We start from the raw sequence: 10751 nt of genomic DNA, 5'->3' as shown, positions 1-10751 counted from the left end.
GCCGTAGGCATGCATAGTAAGGCCGTAGGCATAGATCGATGTATGCCGACGGCATAGAGGTGGCCCGGGGACAGACGGCGGGCTGACACCGTCAAGTCTATGCCGACGGCCCTAACGGCGGTCGTCGGCATAATATCATCTATTTTTTTACTAGGAGCTACCACGTGGCAGAGCTATGCCGACGGCAAAGCCGTAGGCATAGTTTTCCATCTATGCCTACGGCAAGGCCATAGGCATAGCCCTGCCACGTGGCGCCTCCTGGTAGCCCCGAAAACTATGCCTACGGCATGGCCGTAGGCATAGATATCATCTGTTTTTTATTTTAAATTATTATTATTTTTTAAAAGTTAAAATTTGAATAATTTAAATCTAACTTTTCTAAAAAGTTAAACATACACAAATTATACGTCGACTTGGGGTAGAATTTTCCATAGATTATGAATATACATTTTGTTTTTGTTTTTGAGTATGTTAGAAATGTGACCTCGTGTACTTTTGCATATAGGTCCTTATACTTTTGGGGGTACATTGGACCAGTTGACCAGGGTTATTGATACTTGGATCGATTTTGACAAATTTTATATGGTTTTTTTACCCAGTGGTGTAGATCTCCGAGTCAACTGGTCCAGGGTTACGCCGGTAGGGGCCTTTTGGGGGGTAGCAATGCCACCAGAGCATTGCCCCGGGTCCTCATACACGTCTTAAGGTGTGGTGGCATGTATGAAGAGGCAATACGCGGCTCCAGTGTGCCCCCCTAACGGATGGCAATGAAATCGAAGTAATCCCTCTGCGGTTTTGGCATTGCATGAAATATTTCTAAACACTCGGAGTGTGATCAATTCATGAAATTTTTACACAGTGTAGACACATGTGATATAATAGGTGTGGCAATTTCTTAAAAAAATTTAAAGATGCAAGAGTATGTGAAAAAAAAACCCACTATGGATTGTTCTTCGCGTGTCTGAGTGTGGTCAGGGGCCTTCGGGGGCTAGCTATGCCACCAAATCTTGCGTTGGGTCCTCTTACATGTCTAGAAGTGTGGTGTCAGGTGCAAACACCCGTCATGCAGCTCTGGAGTGTGACCCCCTTCACAAAACCGGACACGTTCTCTCTCGATAACTAGATACTACCTTGGAGATGGTGTAGTTTACAAGCGGCCTCTAGTCAGGCTTCTGTGAAACATGCTCAAACTTTTACCACACCCTACAAGGGCCATATGACTACACCATGCCATGCCTCGAGGATTTCTGGCATCATATGATTTCCCGTGGATTTTAACGGCTAGATTCGGCATGCCGCTGAGGTACATTCACCCTACAGTGGTGGGGCCTGCCCCTCCTTTGGTTGCACTAGGCCTACACATACTGCAAAGACATCATATATGATTTGACAAACCACTTCTGGACATCATTTTAGGTGGCTGCCATGCAGGTCTGCAATTTCCCGCGTTTAAACCCTACGGATGCAGTAAATGTGTCAAATATTGCAGGTGGGCTCGAAAAATGCCATGTACTGGCACGTGTCATGCAATGGCCCCCTTTGAGAGCACGAGAAGTTTCGAGGTCAACGGAGCAACGGACAACACACTTTCTTCACAAACCAGACACATTCTCTCTCGATAGCTAGATACTACCTCCGAGATGGTGCAGTTTCAAGCTACTTCCGGTCAGGCTTCTGCGAAACATGTTAAAACTTTCACCGTACCCTACAAGGACCATATGATGACACCGTGCCAGGTCCCAAGGATTTCCGGCATCGTATGATTTTTGGTCGATTTTAACAGCTGGATCCAGCATGGCGCGGAGGTACATTCGCCTCCCGATGATGGGGGATGCCTCTCCTTGGGTTGTACTAGGCCTACACATACCGCAAAGACATCATATATGATTTGACAAACCATTTCTGGACATCATTTCAGGTGGCCGCCGTGCAGATATGCAATTCCCGCATTGAAACCCTACGGATGCAGTAAATGTCTCAAATATTGCCGACGGGCCCGAAAAATGCCATGTACTGACACGTGTCATGCAGTTGCCCCCTTTGAGAGCATGAGCAGTTTCGAGGTCAACAGAGCAACGGGCAACGCACTTCCTTCATAAACTGGACATGTTCTCTCTCGATAGCCAGATACTACCTCGGAGATGGTGCAGTTTACAAGCGACCTCCGGTCAGACTTCTACGAAACGCGCTAAAACTTTCATCACAGCCTACAAGGTCCATATGACGACACCGTGCCAGGTCCCGAGGATTTCCGGCATCGTATGACTTTTGGTCGATTTTAACGGCTGGATCCGGCATGCCGCCGAGGTACATTCGCCCCCCGGTGGTGGGGCCTGTCGCATGGTGAGGGACGTCGCACGTGTCATCGTCGACGGTGACGGGGAAAGCCGAAGAGATGTTCCGTGCGACTGTGCGTAGGTCCCCGTCCGGACTCATAGTCGTCATACCGAACGCACCATTCCCCGATCCATTCCCTCCCCACTTCACCAGACCATCTCCTCCTCGCCGCCCTCCTCTCCCCTCATGGATCGTCGACAGTCGGTGCAAGAGGGTAGAAAAAATTAGAAGAAAAACAAAGGGAAAACACAATTGTATGAGCTTCGTTTCTATTGGTGGAAACTTTGTGCCACGGACTGATGACGTGGCGCATATCCATCCATCTATCCATTTGGCTGTCCACCCCACGACCATCCATCCATCTAGAGAAAAGGAGAAAAAAGAAAAAGAAAAAAGAGCCCACCCAACCCCTACCTCGCTCTCTCCCCACGAACCTCTCTGTCTCTCGCAACTCCTCTCTCCCCCACGAGTCTCTCTCCCTCGCCGCCGCCACCACCCACGCCGGCCAGTTCCGGCGAGCTCCGGCAGCGCGCAGCACGCCCCCGAGCTCCCCTAGGTCCGCTCCACCTCCCCCTCCATCCAGAATCGGCGCTCCCGCCCTCCACTGTCCCCGTGGCTAGCTAGGGTTTCGGCCGCCACCCCTAACATCGCCAGGATCAGCCAGATCCGGCGACGGCGAGGCCAGAGCTCGACGGATCCATTACCGGCGTGTCGCAGGTATGTCCTTCCCCTCTTTCCTTGCCCGGATCCACCCTCCCCACCTCACCTTCTCCTTTCCTTCCCTTGCTGCAGGTCACCTTGGCGCGGTCTGGACGACGATGACGGCAGGAGGGCCCTGTCCTGCTCGAGGAGGCGGGCTGCCTAGCTCAAGCACGGCCATGACGGCCCACCTCGGCAGGTAGCACCTCCATCTCCTCCGCCTCCTTCCTCTCCTCACTACTGCTGCTGCTAAGTAGAGGAATATGTGATGCAAATCCTCTTGTGTGAAGGAATTCTAGAGGGATTTGTATGAACAAGTCCTTTATTTATTTATTTGTCTAGTTAGTACCAAACAGAGAGAGAAGATGAGTTTAGAATCCTGGTTCTTTAGTTAGATAGTACCAATAGGGATTGGTTAATTTTGCTGCTACAACTCGAACGGAGATGATGAGCGAGGTGGAGTACAAGGTGAGGAAAGTCGACGCAACGCTGAGCCAAACCCACTCCTTGCCGAAGCAACCTAGCTGTGGTTCTCTTAAGTCACAAAGCTGGATATATCCTTCACCGGTAGCTAGTTTGATCTATCCTGATGGACAAACTAACATACATAGCAGTAGTTGCTTTTTTTATCATTCCCCCACCGGCCAGAGCACAACGTACACACACAGAGAGAGGAAATCTCTAGTTAGCTTTTTTTAGTGTGTCCTCTAATTAGCAGAAACTACTCATTCTTACTCCCCGCAGGTGGCTGGCAGTATCATCCTTGATCTATATTTTTTGGATGGTTAGTCAAAGAGCATGTGATTAATAAATTAGTGGAAGTGCAGGTTACTTTGTTGTTTCCCCTAGATCTGTTCTGACGAACATGCATATGCATCACACTAATCTGCTTCATCATAATTATTAAATCCAAACATGTAAGTCGCTATAGCATTTGCACATCAATCCAGATATGTTTCATTACTCCAGTTTCTACCTTTAGTTTTATATATGGGCTATCTACTACACAATTTAATTACTCTGCATATTTTGTATTACCTGAACATGGATAAATTGCATGTAAAATTTTGGTTCCCATAGATCTCTCGGTTGAGTCAAGGACTCTAGGTAGCAATTTTTTCTATCTCAATTTCATTTGCTATAGTTAGTTACTATTTCGCATTAATATGTTCAGATTCCCTGTTATGATTAATTGATCATATGTACCTTTGGATCTTCCAAAACAATCAACATTTTATCTGCGCTATTTTCTTTCACATTTGCCATTTTGTTCATATCTGTAGATCTATTTATATATATTCTTTTTTTGTTTCTGCCAAGCCACATATGCATCAATTTGAATGAACTTAAATTTGATCCTTTGATCTATTTATTTGTTGCTGTGATGTCAAGCTCTGTTTTCTTTATTATGACAAGTCGCAAAATTAGTAGTGGGAAGTAAACTTTTGTTAACTTGTTGGCTGAACCAATGGAACTACTGTTATATTTGATTTGTTGCTCAACTAGTGCTGCAATGATGGAACCGATGATTGTGCATGGTGCATCCATCCATTCTATCGGAGTGGTTGTGTTTTTTTCTTCTTGTGCTAAGATTGATAGCATCACATATCCTATTATTTTGTTTCTCCAGTAGAGCCTTGTGAGTTGATGTGTCTGCCACCGTCCTCGAATGGTTGTGCAATAATAATGGTCCTAGCTAATTACTAGAATGTGCTGTTGCTAAAACAACTTGCTCCTCGTTTAGCAACAACAACAACCACGCTTTGGTTCCCCAAAATTCAGATGGCACTTGCATCTCTACATACACACACATATGAATATGCACCTCGGTTTGGTTCAGTTTGCATGTTTACATTTGCTTTAACTTCGACTGAAACTATCTTGGTGGCACTTGCATTAATGGTGTGTTCTGCCCTTGTAGATGTCCTTGGAGAAGATGGCCATTGGAGTGTAGGGGAGGAACAACCTTGTCTTGCTCAAGGAGGACCACCCGATCTCGACGGCACGGCAACAGGTAGCACTCGCCTCCCTCCCAAGGTGAAGGTCTGATCCGCCTGTTTACATGGTCTGCTCTTGTCTTATGCATGTGAGGGGAGAAGAAAGCCATTGGACTGAATTATATTTGCATGTGAGGGGAGCGGTCTTTTTGGTAGATGCAGAGTATAGATTCACAAAATTCACCACATGAGCGTACTACCTATATCCAAATTCTGGATAGCACTTGCATCTTTTGTATGTACACATGAAAGAACATGATGGTTTGCTTCAGTTTGTATGTGTCCAATTGTTTTTTTACTTTGACTGAAACTATCTATCTTGGTGGCACTTGCATCTCCTGTACATACATAGATATGAATCAGCACCACACTTCTCTTCAGTTTGTATGTGTCATTTTTTTGGTTGAACTTTGACTGAAACCAACTGGATGGCACCTCAATTTGTACATGCACATGAATCAAACACCACCTTGGTTTAGTTTTGTATGTGTCCTTTTGTTTTTACTTTGACTAAAACCAACTCGATGAAACTTGCATCTTCTGTATATACATATGAGTCAGCACCACACTTCTCTTCAGTTTGTATGTGTCAATTTTTTGGTTGAACTTTGACTGAAACCAACTGGATGGCACCTCAATCTGTACATGCACATGAATCAACACCACTTTCATTTAGTTTTGTATGTGTCAATTTGTTTTTACTTTGACTAAAACCAACTCAATGACACTTGCATCTTCTGTATATACATATGAATCAGCAGCACCACACTCTGGTTCAGTTTATATGCATCAATTTTTTGGTTTTACTTTGACTGAAAATTTATACGAGTAAGTATCATCAGTCACAATCAGAGACCAATTTCTTTCTCTTTGGAGCTCAATTTCTTTCTCTTTGGAGCTTGCCTTGAACAACTCATGCTTGATAGATACAACCAAAACTAGAGCATCTTCATGAAAGGCAATAATTTTCTGCCTTTTTAGTTGGATGCCCCTGTTCTAGGCGGGTTTCTTTTGGTAAAATCAGTGTATAGATTACATATTCATCCTCATATGTAGGATCTTCGGTTTGTTATACTGACTGTATGCCACCTCCATCGTTGCAGCCTTGTCTCCCCCACCAATGCCCCTCGGCCTCCTCTAATGCTGCTGTGGAGTCTTAGAATGGGAATGTTATGTACATAAAAAATATTCTATGGTCTGTGTTTGCAAATCCATGGTTGTTGAATCATGTTTGTATAAGCATTTGTAAATAGCTAGCCTTTTTGGCTAATCTTTTTTTTCCGTTCTGGTGAGCAAGTATGCCGACGGCAATGCCGTAGGCATAGATGGCTCTCGTGATACCAGAAGCTGCCATGTGGTGTGTATGCCTACGGCTAAGCCGTCGGCATAGTTTTGCATCTATGCCTACGGCTAAGCCGTCGGCATAGTTTTGCATCTATGCCTACGGCTAAGCCGTCGGCATAGTTTTGCATCTACGCCTACGGCTAAGCCGTCGGCATAGCCTGCACCAGGAGCTACCAAAATGCGCCATGTGGCAGGGCTATGCCTACGGCTTAGCTGTAGGCATAGGTTTGAAGCTATGCCTACGGCTAAGCCGTCGGCATAGCCCTGCCACGTGGCGTCTCTTGTATGGACAGCACTTGACGGCGGCAACAGCAATCACCGTTAGGTGCGAAGCATTGCCGACGGCCCTGGCCGTCGGCATAGATGTATAGACGCCGTCGGCATAGGCATCTATGCCGACGGCCATTCTATGCCGACGGGGACCTGGGGTACGCCGACGCATATGTTGCCGACGGCCTTATGCCGACGCCCCCCGTCGGCATAGGCCTATGCCGACGGGTATCAGGGCTATGCCGATGGCCTGGACCGTCGGCATAGGGGCTCAGTGTGGTAGTGCTGGCAGGACACCGATGATGCCGCGGGCCGCCTCGCTGGCGACTCCATCATCCGGACCACCAGCTACCGCCGGTACCTGGTGTTCTACTACTGCAACGCCACCGCATTCGCCTCATCGCTTGTGGCCATCGTCCTCGTCCTCTTCCTCGCCCTCCTACGAGACAGGAACAAATGGATCAGCATGCGGCCGCTGTTGGCAGCCATGGTGTTGGACCTGGTGAGCGTCATGGGGGCCTACGCCGCCGGGACTTGCCGCGACAAGCTCACCACCATCTACTCCTTGGTGCTGGTGGGCCTCGTCGTCCCCTACCTTGTCGGTCAGATGGCGGTGGCCTCCTTTTGCTCAGGTCACTACTTCTACTCCCACGACGACACCGCAAGGTCCTGATGCTACTCGCGACGTTTGCGGTGAGCGTCACCTACATAGCCGGGATGAGCACGCCAGGTGGCTTCTGGGACGACCCCGAGAGCGGCCACCGCCCCGGCGACGCGATCCTCAAGGACGGCCACGGCAAGCGCCTGACGGCCTTCTTGTGCTTCAACGCCATGGCGTTCGTGGCATCGCTGCTCATCATCGTGGTGCTTCTGGATAGGAAGCCCCACTTGAAAGAGGCCTACGGGTGCATCGCCATTGCGCTGATCAGCCTCATCGGCGCGTACACCGCTGGCAGCTGCAGGGAGACCGACACCACCATCTATGTCATCAGCCTGGTTGGTGCTGTCCTCGCCTTCATTATATTCCTCCAAGCTGTCATTTATTTCAAAGAAAAAGTGCCCATTGTTGGGAAGTTCATAGACGACATAAGGGCTGCCTGCTTCTGGGCCAAAATCAAAGATCTCCATAAATCCGTGTCAGGGAGGTTGCAACGAGCAGTATCAAGGACTCCAAGTCTGTGCGCTATTAATAGCAGGTACCACGCCAGCACATACCTTCTTCTTGTTCTTCTTCCTCCTCTGCACATTCCAGCTTACAACTGACCTCTGTTTCTCTGCAACTTCTAGGAAGGAAGCGGACAAGGCTAGCTCCCTTGTTCTGTTGCTCGCCACTCTTGCAGCGGCCATCACGTACCAAGCAGGGTTGGACCCGCCAGGTGGAGTCTGGCCGGACAACGGCCAAGGGCACATGGCCGACGACCACTACCAGAAATTATCTAGTTGCCGACGGCCTCATCTATGCCGACGGCGCCCGTCGGCATAAATGGACATATGCCGACGGCCAAGGGCAGGCCGTAGGCGTAGAATAGCCGTCGGCATATGTGTATCTATGCCGACGGGGGCCGTCGGCATATTACGGCCGTCGGGACAGCTCGCGGTACACCTACGGGGACCGTCGGCATAGAAGAGGCCGTCGGCATAGAAAGGGCCCACCTACCCGATTAGCGGCGGCCGTTTGACGGCGTCAAAACTACGCCGACGGGGGATAACGGCGGCCGTCGGCATAACTATGCCGACGGCCAGGCCGTCGACATAGAATTGCTAACATCATCGATCCGCGCCGTCGACATGTCATCGATCCGAGGGAGTGAGGTCCTGTGGTGTGGCAGAGATATACCGACGGCATAGCCGTCGGCATAGTCCTAGCCCATGCTATCTGCCACATCATCAATTCGCGAATAATGCCATGTCATCGATCCGTGGGATCGTAGCTCCGTGTGCGCAGCCTTGCCGTCGGCATACCTTTATTTTTTTTATTTTTAGTTTATATATTTATTATTTTGTATTTTTTCACAACATAAATGTGCCTTATCTAAACAAAAAACATGCCCCGATGGTATATCGATTGCCCTTCTCACGGACGTCACTGCTGCCGTGTCACGGAGGGGGGAAACGATCGACATGGAGGGAATCTGGTTAGAGGGGGGATTCGGGGTGGCCTTCGGGGTGTAGCTATGCCACCGAAACATCGCACGGGTCCCGACCGTCGGCATAGCCCTGGTCCACGAGCAGCGGCTGGTCGCCCCATGGCACCCCTATGCCGACGGCCTAGCCGTCGGCATAGGTTTTGACTAAGCCGACGGCTAGGCCGTCGGCATAGGGGTGCCACGTGGCGATCAGTCACTGGGCAGACTTGACGGCGGCCGCCGTTAGGCGTGATAGTTGCCGACGACCGGGGCCGTCAGCATAGATGTACGGCCCCCGTCGGCGTATCATATATGCCGACGGCTTTTCTAAGCCGACGGCCTCCCTGTCTGTGCCGACGCATATGTTGCCGACGACCCTATGCCGACGGGGGCCGTCGGCATAGGTCTACCCCGACGGGACTCAGGCCTATGCCGACGGCCCTGGCCGTCGGCATAGGGGGCGATTCCGGTAGTGGACCCGATCCTCCCGACGACGAATCCTGGGCGGTACAAGGCCTTCTTCTACTGCAACTCTGTCGCCTTTGTGGCATCCTTGGTTGCCATCATCCTGGTCCAGAACAAGCTTCTGCTCGAGACCCACGTGCTGGAGGCAGCCATGGTATTGGACTTGTTTGGCCTCATCGGTGCGTACGCCGCCGGGAGCTGCCGGGATGTAAGCACCTCCATTTACGCCATGGCCTTGGCAGGGGGCGTCCTGGTCTACGTGGTGATCCATCTCGTCTTCTTCACGTTGGATCACACAGACACCATAACCTCGCAGGAAATTGAGATAGTGGAAAAGCGGCGCAAGCGGCTGCTCCTATTCGCGGTCTTGGCCGCGACCGTCACTTACCAAGCCGGGCTGACACCTCCAGGCGGTTTCCGGCTCCATGACGATGGGTCTGGTGGGTATCAAGCAGGTGACCCGGTCCTCTTAAACAACTTTCCCTGCCGCTACACCGCCTTTTTCTACTGCAACTCGGTGAGCTTCATGCTGTCCATTGCCCTCATCATACTGCTGGTGAACCCACATCTATACAGGCCAGCCATACGAAGCTATGCGCTCGCTATTTGCACGGCGGTGGGCATGTTCGGCCTGATGGGGGCCTATGCAGCCGGAAGCACACAGCATCTGAAAACATCCATCTACATCTTCGCACTGGTGGTTGTGGTCCTCTTGGTTATAGCTGCACTGTTCCTATTGTTCTTGAATAAGAACAGAAACACCAGCAGTCAACTGAAGCCAGAGAACGGTGAGGACGATAAAAAGACGACATATGCCAAGCAAAAATACCTGATGCTGCTAGGAATCCTTGTGCCAAGTGTCACCTACCAAGCCGGCCTAGATCCGCCCGGGGGAGCTTGGCAGCACAGCAGCGAATGGTACGACGCAGGCAACCCGGTCATGCATGACAACAGGAGGCCCCGGTACCTCGCCTTCTTCTACAGCAATTCTACGTCCTTCGTGGCGTCCATTGTTGTTATCATCATCTTGCTACTGGAGTGGAAGGACAAGAAGAAAAGGTCGCTCACACTCAGGGTGTTGAGCACGACGATTGTGCTGGATTTGCTCGCTCTCCTGGTGGCCTACGCAGCAGGCTCCAGCAGGGGGTGGAAGACGTCTGTGTATGTCGTTGCACTGATCATTGCCGTGCTGGCCTACATTGCAATTCATGTAATCCTGGCATTCCTGTGTTCACATCATGATGACAGTTCTCAGCCCCCGGCAAATCCTCCTCCGATACAGGAGGAGGCGAACGGTGGGAATCAGGCATAGTGAACTGCAGCATCACCCCCTTTATTATCAGTGTGCTCTGCAGTTCTGTTCATGTGAGACTAGAGAGAGTACTCGACGTGAGTACGACGCACTTGCCAAAATTCAAGGTAGTTTCTCTTTTTGTATTTTCAGTTCTCCCCATTTTGTGCCCTAATTTGATCTATTGGTTAACATTATGTAAGATACAGTACACCAGGGGGG

General features: G+C 49.9%; 1 pseudogene; it reads left to right on the top strand.

Moving 5' to 3' along the window:
- The window catches only part of LOC119333380, an 11244-nt pseudogene extending 694 nt beyond the window's left edge, over window positions 1–10550 (top strand).
- The last annotated feature ends 201 nt before the right edge of the window (window positions 10551–10751 follow it).

Source organism: Triticum dicoccoides, chromosome 7A (assembly GCF_002162155.2).
Source record: "Triticum dicoccoides isolate Atlit2015 ecotype Zavitan chromosome 7A, WEW_v2.0, whole genome shotgun sequence".
In the NCBI taxonomy this organism is placed as follows: domain Eukaryota; kingdom Viridiplantae; phylum Streptophyta; class Magnoliopsida; order Poales; family Poaceae; genus Triticum; species Triticum dicoccoides.
The sequence above is the reverse complement of the archived record's forward strand: the minus strand, read 5'-3'. Positions and strand labels throughout refer to the sequence as shown.